The sequence below is a fragment of the Petaurus breviceps genome, unplaced genomic scaffold (assembly GCF_028583685.1).
Source record: "Petaurus breviceps papuanus isolate PSGF00001 unplaced genomic scaffold, PetGlider_PUasm1.0 90977, whole genome shotgun sequence".
NCBI lineage: Eukaryota > Metazoa > Chordata > Mammalia > Diprotodontia > Petauridae > Petaurus > Petaurus breviceps.
In genome coordinates this window covers 38,414,297-38,427,270 of record NW_027187391.1, presented here as the reverse complement: position 1 = coordinate 38,427,270, position 12,974 = coordinate 38,414,297, and the positions used below count along the sequence as shown (strand labels likewise).

At 36.5% G+C, this 12,974-nt stretch overlaps 2 long non-coding RNA genes across 3 annotated transcripts in view; one reads left to right on the top strand and one right to left on the bottom strand.

Annotated features, from left to right (window-relative positions):
• The window catches only part of LOC138152930 (uncharacterized), a 154,917-nt gene that overhangs the window by 117,512 nt on the left and 24,431 nt on the right, over positions 1-12,974 (top strand). The window lies entirely within an intron of this gene.
• The window catches only part of LOC138152929 (uncharacterized), a 137,917-nt gene continuing 127,567 nt past the window's right edge, over positions 2,625-12,974 (bottom strand). Inside the window, exons 7-9 of one of the 2 annotated variants that reach the window (XR_011166245.1) lie at positions 8,268-8,458; positions 7,959-8,149; positions 2,625-3,236 (exon numbers count right to left, since the gene is read on the bottom strand). This is a non-coding gene — a long non-coding RNA (uncharacterized lncRNA). The remainder of the gene's footprint in view (positions 3,237-7,958; positions 8,150-8,267; positions 8,459-12,974) is intronic. The other variant, XR_011166247.1, reaches the window with a different exon arrangement.

The following is a 12,974-nucleotide window of genomic DNA, read 5'->3' as shown; positions in this document are numbered from 1 at the left end:
AGACAGAGAGACAGAGAGACAGAGACAGAGAGACAGAGACAGAGAGAGAGAGAGAGAGAAAGAGAGAGAGACAGAGAGACAGAGAGAGAGAGAGACAGAGAGAGAGAGAGAGAGATTTTCTGCATTCTAAGCTCTGTAGGGTACCTTTATAGGCACCAAAGGATCAGAAGAGGATCCCAGCAAAAAATGAACCATCAGTGTTCCAAATGAAATTATCTCTGTCCTTTTGGGGAAATACTTCTCAAGAAGTAGCAATGTCTGTTGGTGCTTAAAAAATAGGAAACTGTCTCAATCTAGACATTTATGATCCATTAGGAAAGAAACAGTTCTTGGAACTCAGAGCTGGAGGTGGGGAAGGTAGGAAGAAGGTGTAACTGGTACAATTGATTTCATAAACAGAAAAATAAAAGAATCCCATAGCATAGCCAAGAACTACAAAATCATATATATATATATATATATATACTTGAATTGTTATTTTCAAAGTAGAACTAATGTTGGGACCAGCAAAGCAAGTTAAATATAAAAGCACGTTAAAGATATTTTAGCTGATGTTAACTTTACACAGCTGAAGATACAAATGGCAATGATCTTCTCCATGAGTAACGTAAGAGAATTCAAACACAGAGAAATGTAGGATGAGAATGAGCAAAGAATGCCACTGTGTAATTATCAAGGAGAACCCTGAGTCCTAATAAGCACTGGATATATCCCCAGAGGGAGAGATAGTAACTCTATCCTTTTAATTATTTTTAATTGGATGAAATACAAGACAAGCTGGATGGCAAGTATCTAGTGCAAATGGTAAAATTTGCACTGATTTCAAGTTTTTGTCCTTCCCTCCAGTTGGTCTTTTTGTTTCAGTGAGAAGGCATCAATATTATGTTAAAGACACATATATGGATACAATCTCAGGATGCAATTTTCTGTGTTGACAAATGACAGCTTATAAAATACCCTTGGCAGAGCAAGATGTGTAGAGTTTTCATCAAAATTCAATGTGCATCTGTTAGTGTAACATATTACTAATAGACTTCGTTATTATCTGTGATTCTCAGTGGAAAGCCGCTGATAGGTAGTAGATATTTATAGACAAATATAGTTTTATCATAAGTGTTTTTCCCAGAGCAGTAGCTCACCTTTCCTATGAGTGGCACTGCTTTCCCATGTTGCTTAGCAACATGGTTTTATCACCAAGGACCTGATAGTGATTTGAATTGGGAAAGGATGAAGTTGCAAAGGGAAGCTACAGTGGTTATTTGTTCTGATTAAGAGATTTGACTGATTTCCTATTGGCAGTAGTGAAAAGTGCAGGTCTTGATGAGGAGAATCTCTCTTGGTTAATAATCCCATTAACATTCTAGTAGCAAGCTATCAGTAATGTTTAATTTCCATTTATTTAGACTCTTTCTGTCAGTTCTCCTGGGCAGCTAGGTAGTATCTTAAGATAGTTTTAGACAGCTGCTTGGAGAACCACACCTACACAGTACCTACACAGGGTCAGATGAGGAGCTCTTTTAGAGTAGAACAGGCAAGGATTCAAAAAGTCATTTTTCTGTGTGAGGCTTCAGGGAACCAAATTCCCAACAAACTCTTATAACCTAATGGATTTTAGTACATTTTTGAAGGACTTTCATTCCTATGACTCACCCAGAAATAGTTGGTTTGGGAATAGCTATGAGATGGAGTATGCTGGTCATACACAAACTCCCAGGACTATTCCTGTTTCCTGTATGTCTCCTAAATTAAAAAAATCAAAAGTAATTTCTTATGACTATACCATATGAACAATATGGTGACAATTGCTGCAGGAGATCCAAAGTTTAATTAAGACATGGTACCCTCCCTCACGATGCTTAGTTAGTCAATAAACATCTAACTGGCACCTACTGTCTAACAGACACTGTGCTAAGGGTGACCCATTCAAAGAAATATAGAAGTGTGTGCCCTTAAGGAACTCACAGTCTCTAATGGGGAGATGACATGAAAACAACAATGTACGATCTATGAATACGATAAATTGGAAATAATCAACATAGGAATGGCACTAGAATGAAGGAGGATCAGGAAGGGCTTCCTCTAGAAATTTTAACTGGTCATTGACGGAAGATGAAAAAGCCAAGAGACAGAGATGAGAAGGGTTAGACACATGCATGAATGATAGAATTGAAATAATAGCTGAATTCATATCAAAAATACATGACATTAGGGGGTGGCTGGGTGCCGCAGTGAATAGAGCGCCGGCCCTGGAGTCAGGAGGACCTGAGTTCAAAGCCATCCTCAGACACTTAACACAGAAACTAGCTGTGTGACCTTGGGCAAGTCACTTAACCCCAATTGCCTTCCAACAAGCAAAAAAAAAATACACGACATTTGTATGAATAAAACAAGGGTGTAAGAGAGAAGCAAAAATAAGAGAGAAGCAAAACAAGTGCTATGTGAGTCACAAGGGGAAAGGGTAATTACCAATGGAAGAAATTAGAGAAGGCTTCATCTATCATGTAGATTTTTAACTGAAACTTAAAGAATGAATACAAATCCAACAATTTAATAGGGAAGGGGGAATATTCAAAGCATACATAATACATGTACGTATATTTGTGAGCATATGTAATTTTATTTAGTTTAATTCAACAATCCAGTGCTATATGTCAGATTTAGTCAGGGTGCCTTGGTTACTCTCCCAGAGCTAGATGCCATATTGGTCCCCTATGGGTTGTAGGGTACTCAAAGAGTAAAAGTCACATTTTCTTTACTACCCCTCCAAGATCCCTCCAGTTCAGTTCTCCCCAATCTTAGTTGCCAGTGATTAGTACTCCAGATTACATGTAGCCACTCCACATCAATCAGCTTTTACAAAGTGATTTTTAATTTAAAAATAGAGCAAATAACAAACACACAAATATTCCTCACTCCCACCCCCACCCCATACATTGGGGACCTATACTTCCTAAGTCTCTGGGAGAGTATGATCAAAATGTAGTTCACTTTCCCCATAGCATTGGTCCCACTCAATTCTTGCCTAAAAGTGGCATAGTTCCCAGATGAATCCTTCATCTTATGGCACTTATTCCATCTTCCACTGATCTGTGTCCAAAAAGTCACTCCAGAAATCTCCTTGCTCCTTAAGACATCAATCCTGAGATAGATTCAGTCTTTGACTCCAGAAAAGTGAGATGCTGAGATACATTCCACACCTTTTTAGCTCACAGAGTTGTAGGCTTTAGGCTCTTACCCTAAGGAGGAAAAGATCAGAAAGGCCCGTTTGTAGAGGGTTAAGGAAGAGTAATATGAAATTGTTCTAGAAGATGAGTCATGGTCTAATTAAGAGGATTTCAACCCAAAAGAAAGGAATTTAATTTTATCCCAGAGGTGAGAGCAAATGACTGAAATTGCTTAAGCAGGCAAGGTGCACGTGATTTAAGAATCTTAATTTGATAGCTTTGAAGGGGACAAATTGTAGAGAGGAGAGATTAGAAATAGGTAGAAGCTTTGAAATATGGTGGTGGCTATGTGAGTAGAGAATGGAGGTGGTTACAAAAGAAATCATTAAAATGGAATTAATATGACTTGGCAGCTGATATTATATGAATTGATGATTTATTTTAAATGAAGCACTTGTTAAATGCTATGTTCCAGGACCTGTGTTAAGCTCTATAGATACTAATATAAAAGCAATGACAATTCTTGCCATCAAGGAACAGTGGCAGATTTGATTGGGTCAAGGATAATGTTTCTATAGCTAGGGCAGTCGGCAGAATGCCACAAGACAAAAATTTCTCCAGGATAGTGAGCCCTTTGCCAGGAGAAGATGACAAAGAGGGGAGGGTGAAGGAGATTGAATAGTTATGAATGACTCTGAGATTATGAAACTGGGTAATTGTAACAGTCATAGTATCTTTAATATAAACAGGATCATTAGGAAAAAGTGTAGGTTTGAGGGGAGAAAAGGAGAGGTCAGTTTTAAACATGTTGAATTTGAGATGTCAATGAGACATCTATGTAAGCAGAAAGTTGATCATTCAAAACTAGAACTCAGGGGAAAGATGAGATGAATATGTAGATTTGGGAGCAGTCCACATGAAGATGGTAATTGAGCTCATGAGAGCTGATGAGATGACTGAGAGTATAGAGAGAAGTTTAAGGTAAGACAGAGCCCTCGGGTATAATGCGTGTCTAAATGTTCTGGTTTATAAACTTATTTTATGGAACTATTGAATGTTAAGAGCTGAAAAGGAACTTAGAGATCATTTTAACCAACTCATTTTACCAATGAGGAAACCAAGGCCCATATTTTCACATAAATGTTTTCTTGAATTAATGTAATCCACATGCTTGTGGTTTCACACAGTTATATAGTATTCCATTTTGTTAATGAGTTATAATTTGCTAAACTATTTCCACTACTGTTAAGCATTTGAACTGCTTCTAATTTTTTTTACTACCTTTGCTTACCAATTTCTTCTCCTACATGATGAACAGGATAAATGGTTCATTGTATCTTAATGTTCATTGGTTATGTCATGTTAAGATAACATGCTGCCATCAAGAAGAATGTGCCAATATGCCATTTCAGGAAACTTAAGTTCAAGAGAGGTCTTGTCCAACCCTCCTACTAAAGTTGCATTTTCTACCAAGTGTTTTTATCACATTGTATTGCTTATCACTCACCTACCCATCTAACCTATAATCAGTCTCTCTTCTAAGAATCTATTTACCAACCCTTTGCCACCTACCTCTATGATTTTCTTTTGCTCATTTCCATATCTCTTACTTTTTTTTTTACTGTGGAATATGCATATTTTCCCTCTCTTGCTTACTTATCAGTTGGTGTACTAATGACCTTGTGCTGCACTTTCCCACTTCTAGGCATTCATACAACTGTCTCCCTCCCCTGCCTGAAATGTAATCCCTCTTCATCTCTAAGTGTTGACAGCCTTCTCTTGCTTTTTGTTTTTCAAGGCCCAGTTAAGGGGGTACCTGCTACATGAACACTTCCTTAATCCTCTCAGATGAAAATGATCTCTTCTATCCTAAATTTACACAGAGAACTTCTATAGATATCTCATCTACCCTTATGTGATCCTCCTGGTATAATACATGTTCTTGTGTATGCCTTATACCTATTCCCCATAGGTTCTAAGCTTTTTGAGTTCAAGGATTACTTAAATGTACATTTCTGTATCTTCAGTATCTGCCACAATGCTGTGTGTATTGCAGATGCTTATTAAATATTCATTTCATTAATTCAAATATACACATAATTTGTTTAGTATGTTATTACTCAGCAATAACAAGGCTGCAGAATATTCAAAACTATCTTTGGTTTGTGTTTTCCTCCATTAAAAATGGATTTTTTGGGGGTGGCTAGGTGGCACAGTGAATAGAGCACCGGTCCTGGAGTCAGGAGGACCTGAGTTCAAATCCAACCTCAGACACTTAACACTTACTAGCGATGTGACCTTGGGCCAGTCACTTAATCCCAATTGTCCTCCAAAAACAAAAATAAATAAATTTAAAAATGGAGTTTTCCTGTTGCCAAAAGATTCCTGCATGCTAAAACAGTGTTTTGTATCTCATTATGACTTTGACACTGATTAATATCAGATCTTTCTACTCCTATAACCTACTCATATCTCAAAACTATCCTGAACAAGCTGGATCCATATAGGTATGTTCATCTTGTATGCTTCCTTTCATCTATCCACTGCTCGGAGTATCCACTGAAATATATGATATGCCATTAGTTAAGCACTATAAAACCTTTCTTTTCCTCTTTATTCTAGCTCTTGATGTTCAGCTGGAGCTCTGAAGCCAAGTTGCCAATAGAAGATATGAAGTTTCTGTCTTTCCTCCTAATACTCATATGTTTCCACAAGGACCTTTCACAAGTCCTGTGATTTGTAAATCTGCTGCTGCTTGTGTGTGTGTGTGTGTGTGTGTGTGTGTGTGTGTGTGTAAAATTATGGCTTTATGCAAATATCAGCATTTTGAATGCTTTTTCTCTGATAAGTAGTAAATATTGTAGATTCTGATTTTTAAGATAATTCTTAGCCTTTATATAGTTTGCTAAGCACATTACATATATTCAACCACTTGAACTTCAAAATCTTAGGTACTATTATTATTATTATTACCATTTTAGAGATAAGGAAACTGAGTCCTAGAGGTTAAAATTACCCAGAGGTTAGTCCCAGAGGTGATCCCCAGGATCTGATAAATAGCTGAGGCAAAGTATGAACTCAGGTCTATACTGATTCTCAGTCCAGTTGTCTCTCCGTAATGCCAGCCAGATGCCGCTTTTCACGTATCTAGTTATGATCATTCAGTATGGAGTGGTAGGAAATTGCCTGTATTTGTCAGTCGGTCATTCACTTAGCATTCATTTATTAAGCATCTGCTATGTGCCAGGTATTGCTCTAAGTGATGATGTTAATAGGAAAATATGGGTTCAAGTCCCAACTCTATCCATCACTACAGTAACCTTGAAAAGCTTACCTTACTGTCAGTATCAGTAACTTTATTGTTAGAATGAGAAAAATACCTATGTACCAAAGTTTTCATGCTGATCAAATAAGATAATGTGTATTTAATCACAATGTAAACACCATACAGATACCAAGCGGTACCATTTTCCCTCAAATGAATATATCTAGTCATCCTAATAAGGCATGGACAAGGACAAGAATAGAACAGAAGGAACAGAGTAGTTGTAATTTGTGCTGTGGCCAAGAGTATCAATGAAATCACAGATCTGTTGCTATGTTAAAGAACCTCTGTTGTATTTCAGACTTTTTTAAAGTGTTGCAACTCAGTTCCAGGCACTATGCTAAGTACTGGGAATACAAAGAAAGACGATATATAGTCCCTGCTTTCAAGGAACTCACAATCTGATGGGGGAGACAATGTGCAAACAACTGTGTACTAACAAGATATGATCAGGGTAAATTAAGGATAATCTCAGAGTGAAAGTACAAAGGTTGGGGACACTGGGTAAGGCTTCTTGCAGAAGATGGGACTTAAACTGAGTCTTGAAGAAAGCCAGGAAAGTCAGGAAGCAGAGATGAGGAGGGAGAGCATTTCAGAAATTGAGGGTTTGCAGATAATACAAAGCTTCATTGGATTTTTAATAAACTAGGTGTTGAATACAAGATCATATTATAGTCATATTGCTTTCTGGATTTTACTTTGCTCTGCATTAATTCATATGAATCTTCCTATGTTTTTTTTTCTGATTTTTATGACCTATTTGCCATTTAAAAAGATAATATAGTTCTAACATTAAAGAAACCAATCAGTTGAGGCTCAGTCCTTCACCCATTTGTTTTGGTTTGTGAACCAGCTTTATTATTCTGCTCTAATAATAGGGAATTCCCATTTCTCCATGCTCATTGACTTATTAATAAGCCTCCCATTCCAATATTCTGTGGACAGTGATAATGGAAGTGAGTCATTGCTCATATTCAAGGACTCTATACAAAGGACTAAAATGGAAATACAATGCCTGATATGAATTGGGCATGAAATAGTCAATTGATATTAATATATACTAATACTACTAATATATATATATATATATATATATATATATATATACTTACAAAAATGAATGCTAAGGGGCTGCTAGGTGGCCCAGTGAATAGATCACAGGCCCTGGAGTCAAGAGGACCTGAGTTCAAATCCGGCCTCAGACACTTAGCAATTACTAGCTATGTGACCTTGGGCAAGTCACTTAATCCCAATTGCCCTGCCTTCCCTCCTCCAAAAAAAAAGAACGCTAAGTATGAACAATTCCAAAAATTAGAAGAGGATTCATTACTTTAACTTGGAACTCTGATTTTAATTGTTTGAAAGGCTAAAGCTTTCTCCTGATAAAAACATGAAGCAGTTTAGTAAGACTGTTAAACAGACATTTTATATTTCATCTCAGTTCCACATTGTCAAAACAATTGCTTAACTTGTCTGTTGATAGCATATGACATGATTAGTCAAATCCTCTTCTCAGTGTCCAGTTTCTCCAATGTAGAAATTTCTTCTGCCATAACTTGCTGCCATTCTGGAGACATGACTCCAGATGCATTTGGGCCTACTAGAATCTTTGGATTTTTCAGATATCTGTAGGTCACTGCTATTCCTGGACACATTCATCCTGAGACACTCATTTCTTTAAGTAAGGAAAGAACAAAGACACAAGAGGAAGAGTTAGGCTTGTGCTCATGGCTATGTGGAGGCCAAGTGGGAAACAGGGCAATCACTTTCTTCCTCACCTGTCTCTCTAAATGTAGGTCAACAAAATCTTGATTCTTCTCAGTCGGAAAGGAAGAGAGTAACACAAAGCCCAGGCAATCTGTTTGCATATGCCTTGAGTCCTCAGTACCTTTAACTCAGCAGCCAATTAAAGAATGTCTCATTGCAATCCTCTCCAAGGTCCTATCATTCTAAGCTTCTTTGTAGAACCCTGAAAGTAGACAGAGGAAATCTGTGCATATTCTATGTGAGTGAGGTCATATAATGATATTCAGTTACATCCATATTCCACATATAGCTAAGCCAAAGTTGTCATTTATTACCTAGTTTGCTTCCACAATTTTTGCTACCATAAAGTATACTTTATACCATAAATTACACATAAGTACACAGTATCCTTTATTTTCTTAATCTATATCTATATCTATATTGCTTTTTGGAGGGGGAAGGCAGGGCAATTCGGGTTAAGTGACTTGCCCAAGGTCACGTAGCTAGTAAGTGTTACGTGTCTCAGACTAGAATTGAACTCAGGTCCTCCTGACTGCAGGGCTCTATTCATCATGCCACCTAGCCGCACTTGCAGTATATTTTAGCTGAAATAGATGTGACTATATAGTAAGATAATATGTTTATATATTACATAACATGTATAATATATAATATGATGTGGGGCAGCTGGGTAATACAGCAAATAGAAATCAGGACTGGAGTCAGGAAGTCTCATCTTGAGTTCAAATCTGGTCTCAGACACTTACCAACTGTGTGACACTGGGTAAGTCACTTAACACTGTATGCCCCAGCTTCCTTATCTGGAAAATAAACCAGAGAAGGAAATGGAAAACCACTCCAGTATCTTTGCCAAGAAAGTCACAAAAGAGGGTACAAAGAGTTGAACATGATTGAGAAGCTACTGAACAACAACATATAATATGTATTATACATATATGCTACATATTTTGTATATACATTTATGCTTCGAACTCTATATAGTTAAGCGATTTATGTATATGCATATATACACACATACACATATACATATGCTTTATAGTATAAAGTGTATGTTATGGCAGGAAAACATGTGGCACATATGTGACATATACATATGTATCCCTGTTAACAGCATCACACCCTTATAGCATTGGTTAAATCACTGGTACTAGAGAATCTCAGTATGCTGTGAATATTTTGTTAGCCATTTGCCCTTTATTTCTATACATTTTTTAGTTCATCTCTTGCCTCTTAATTAGTAGTTCAGTTCTAGAATAAAGTTTTAAGTTAACTAGCACTTGGATCATTTTTATAACAGCTGTGAAGTATCAGCTTCCAGCATTTCCAGATATAGAATCATTGAAGCAATATTTGGATGTATCTCAGAGGCATTCTAGGCCAAGCCCTACCTCTTACAGATAAGGAAATAAGACCTAGAGTGAGTAAGTGATGATGGTAAGGTAGTGTTTTAGCCTAGATCCTTTGAGCCAATGTTACTTCTACTCTACTCATTAGAAAATGAACTGAATAGAACGGAGTATGATTTCATAGGTGGACACATATATACATATATGAAATGTGTATCATACATATGACCTATATATTTCATCAATCTCAGTAACATAGGAGTCCTATTAGATCAGTCATATCACTGCTAGTCTAACTGTGGCAAACCAGTTACATCACTAGTCTAACTGTGACATAAAAATTACATCACTTACATTAGAATCCTTCTCTAAAATTCCTTTTAATTAAATAGGGATAAACCACAGCAATTCTATGTAGAAGAATAATTATCAGTTGAAACAACAATGCATTTATTGCTATGAAACAATCTATATATCTGCCAACTATCTATTCTATGTATCTATCATCTAGATAGCTACATATGCAAAGGAGAAGATGCTTGATAATTAAGATGTATATACCATGAGATATTCTTTCCCTGTAAGAATCAGCTTCATTCTAAATTTATTCCATTTACCAAAATTCTCCAGGCCAGAAGGTTTTTGAAGATATTTCTGAGGTTTAGAAACATTAAAATTTCACTTATATCCTCTTTGTTGGCCCAGAATCTCATTAGAGTCCAAACTTGCCAGATATGGATTTTCTCATCTGCAAAATGGCAGGGATTATATTATATGATCTCTGAGGCTCCTGACAGCATTCGTAAAACAAAACAAAAACTGAATTAAATTGTTTAAATCTAATGCTTTCCGCCAATTAATCGATATTCTTTTGCATGTGTTTGTTATGTATCAGGCATACCTTCACCTAATTCTCATCTGCCCAAATCCCAGAGAAGAGAAAGCAGCCTAGAGAATGATGGGCAGATCATGGGAATGTGTGTGCCCCTTCTATCACCCCAGCTGGACACATCGGCCTAGGTTAGATGGGATGTGTGTGTGTGTGTGTGTGTGTGTGTGTGTGTGTGATTTAACATCTGCATTGGAAGACTGAGATTTCACATATAAGCACTTCCAGCCTGAATAGCCAGAAAATTTGATCTTGCCCCTGGGACTAGAAGTGAAAAGCTGGACAGCTGTGGGGAAAAACCTGAGCAAAGAAATAGTAAGAGACAACATCCAGACTTGTTAATGCACAGAGTCTTGTTCACTGCAAACTTTGCAGTTTCCCGTACAGGAAGAGAAGTTCTAAATAAAACAAGACACTTCCTCTTCTCAAAACAGATATTTTCTCAGAAGTACTACAAGGGAAATATATTTAAATTTATATATTGTTTGGAATATTAAAGAGTACTAAGCTTATATCCTTGGCCTTTAATACACTTTTTCTTTTATCTTGGGGCCAAAGGCATTCTAGAGAAATGACAGAAATATAACTCATCTAGTTTTCCATCCTTTTTTGTTCTCCAGATTTTGTTCTCTGGTTGTGGGGCCTGGGGGAGGAGAAGGCAAAGTTTCAAGGAAGAAAATGTTAGTGATTAGGATAACGAATAAGTATTTGTTTGTGACCAGTAGCAAAAATTCAAATATGTCAATAAATTGTGTAGTATAATTGTGTATATTTCTGTGTCTGTATATTATGCAAATTTTGGCATTTGGTTAAAAGCACACAAACAAACCGAGATTACCCTTTAAAAATGTGACTATAGTCCTAATTTCATTTCTGCTAATGTAACAAGGGAACAAGAAAAATTTTTACATGTTCTCTGATACGGACTGAAAGGATTAAGAGTTAAGGTGAAAATAGGATGTCTGGGTTGTTTGAGAGGCTAAAGGGAGGATTAACTCTTGAAGAGGAAAGTGGATCACAGAGCCACAAGGGAGATGGAATTCAGCCATCTCTTATAATAATCAGGGACTAGTAATTCAATTTCTGGATTTTATGGCACTTTTGCTTTTTGATTTTCCTTCTCTGCTTTCTTGCATCCAAGACCTTTAAACTGTATCTACATGTACATTTTCAGAAACTTTCCAAGATTTTTCCAGTGGAGCCCTTTTACATAAAGCTAAGAGGATAACATACTTTCTCTTTTATTTTTTTCTCTTTTAATTTTTTTTAAATTGAACTTAAATGCAAAATAAAGTGTATTTCCATATACACAGGAGAACACAAAAAGATTAAATAGTAAACCATAAATCTACATTTCAAAGGCTCCAACATTCTCAATTTCTATATATTTCTATGGTAAAAAAAGAAATTGGGAATTTCCCCATATTAATTGAAATATAGGTAAGCCTATTACCAAGGATACTATCTAAAAATGGAATGTACTAAATCTGATATCACCATACTTAAGTTTCTTCACCCCTCATTTTATCTTTAAAACTGATAATAGTGATACCTGGTGTTGGAACCTGTGTATTCATCAAATATTATGTACTGAGACTATATCATATGATATTTGCTGTTAAATATTAAAAAAAAGATAAACAGTAAAATATATAGTTGTTGCTCCCAAGGAATTTATAATCTAAGTGATATATGTAACTTTTTTTTTTGCCTTTTGGAGGGTAATTGGGGCTAAGTAACTTGCCCAAGGTTACAAGGCTCAGATTTTTAGTGTGTTAAGTGTCTGATGCCGGATCTGAACTCAGGTCCTCCTGACTCCAGGGCCAGCACTTTACTCACTGCGCCATCTAGCCGCCCCAAGAGATATGTAACACATTACAGCATTTAAAGAGAGAAAGAACTTTACACATCATCTAGCCTTTCTATATCATCAAAATCTAACAACTAAAAAACAGTTTATGGGAACTTCTGGCAAAATGAATAGGGGAGAGAGTCAGTTCCCATGTACCTAACCTAGGGAGGAAAAAAGAAAAAACAAAACAAACTGTGCAACAATCAAGAAATCCAATGAAAAGGTATAGGAAATTATTTATTTTACTCAAAAAAATGCACAGTTTCAGTGAATGGCAAGTGAACAAGTTTGACTAAAATGCAAAATTGGAGGAGAGTAACATGAAATCAGATGGGAAGGGTGTGATGAAGCCAGATTCTTAATGGCTTCAAGTGTTAAACTGAAGATTTTGTGTTTTATCCTAAAGAAAATGAGAACTGATGAAGCTGCTTGATCAGGGGAATGGCAAGGCCAGACATAAGTTTCAAAAGGATGATTTTGCTAATCTGTTGAGGATGGTATGAAGATGGGAGAAACCAGAAGCATGCAATGATTTAATAGGCTACCCCACTAAACCAGAATAGGAAGATGTGAGCCTGGATTAGGGTAGTGGTGGTGCTGGTGGTAGTTAATCATTTTCAAATAGGGCCAG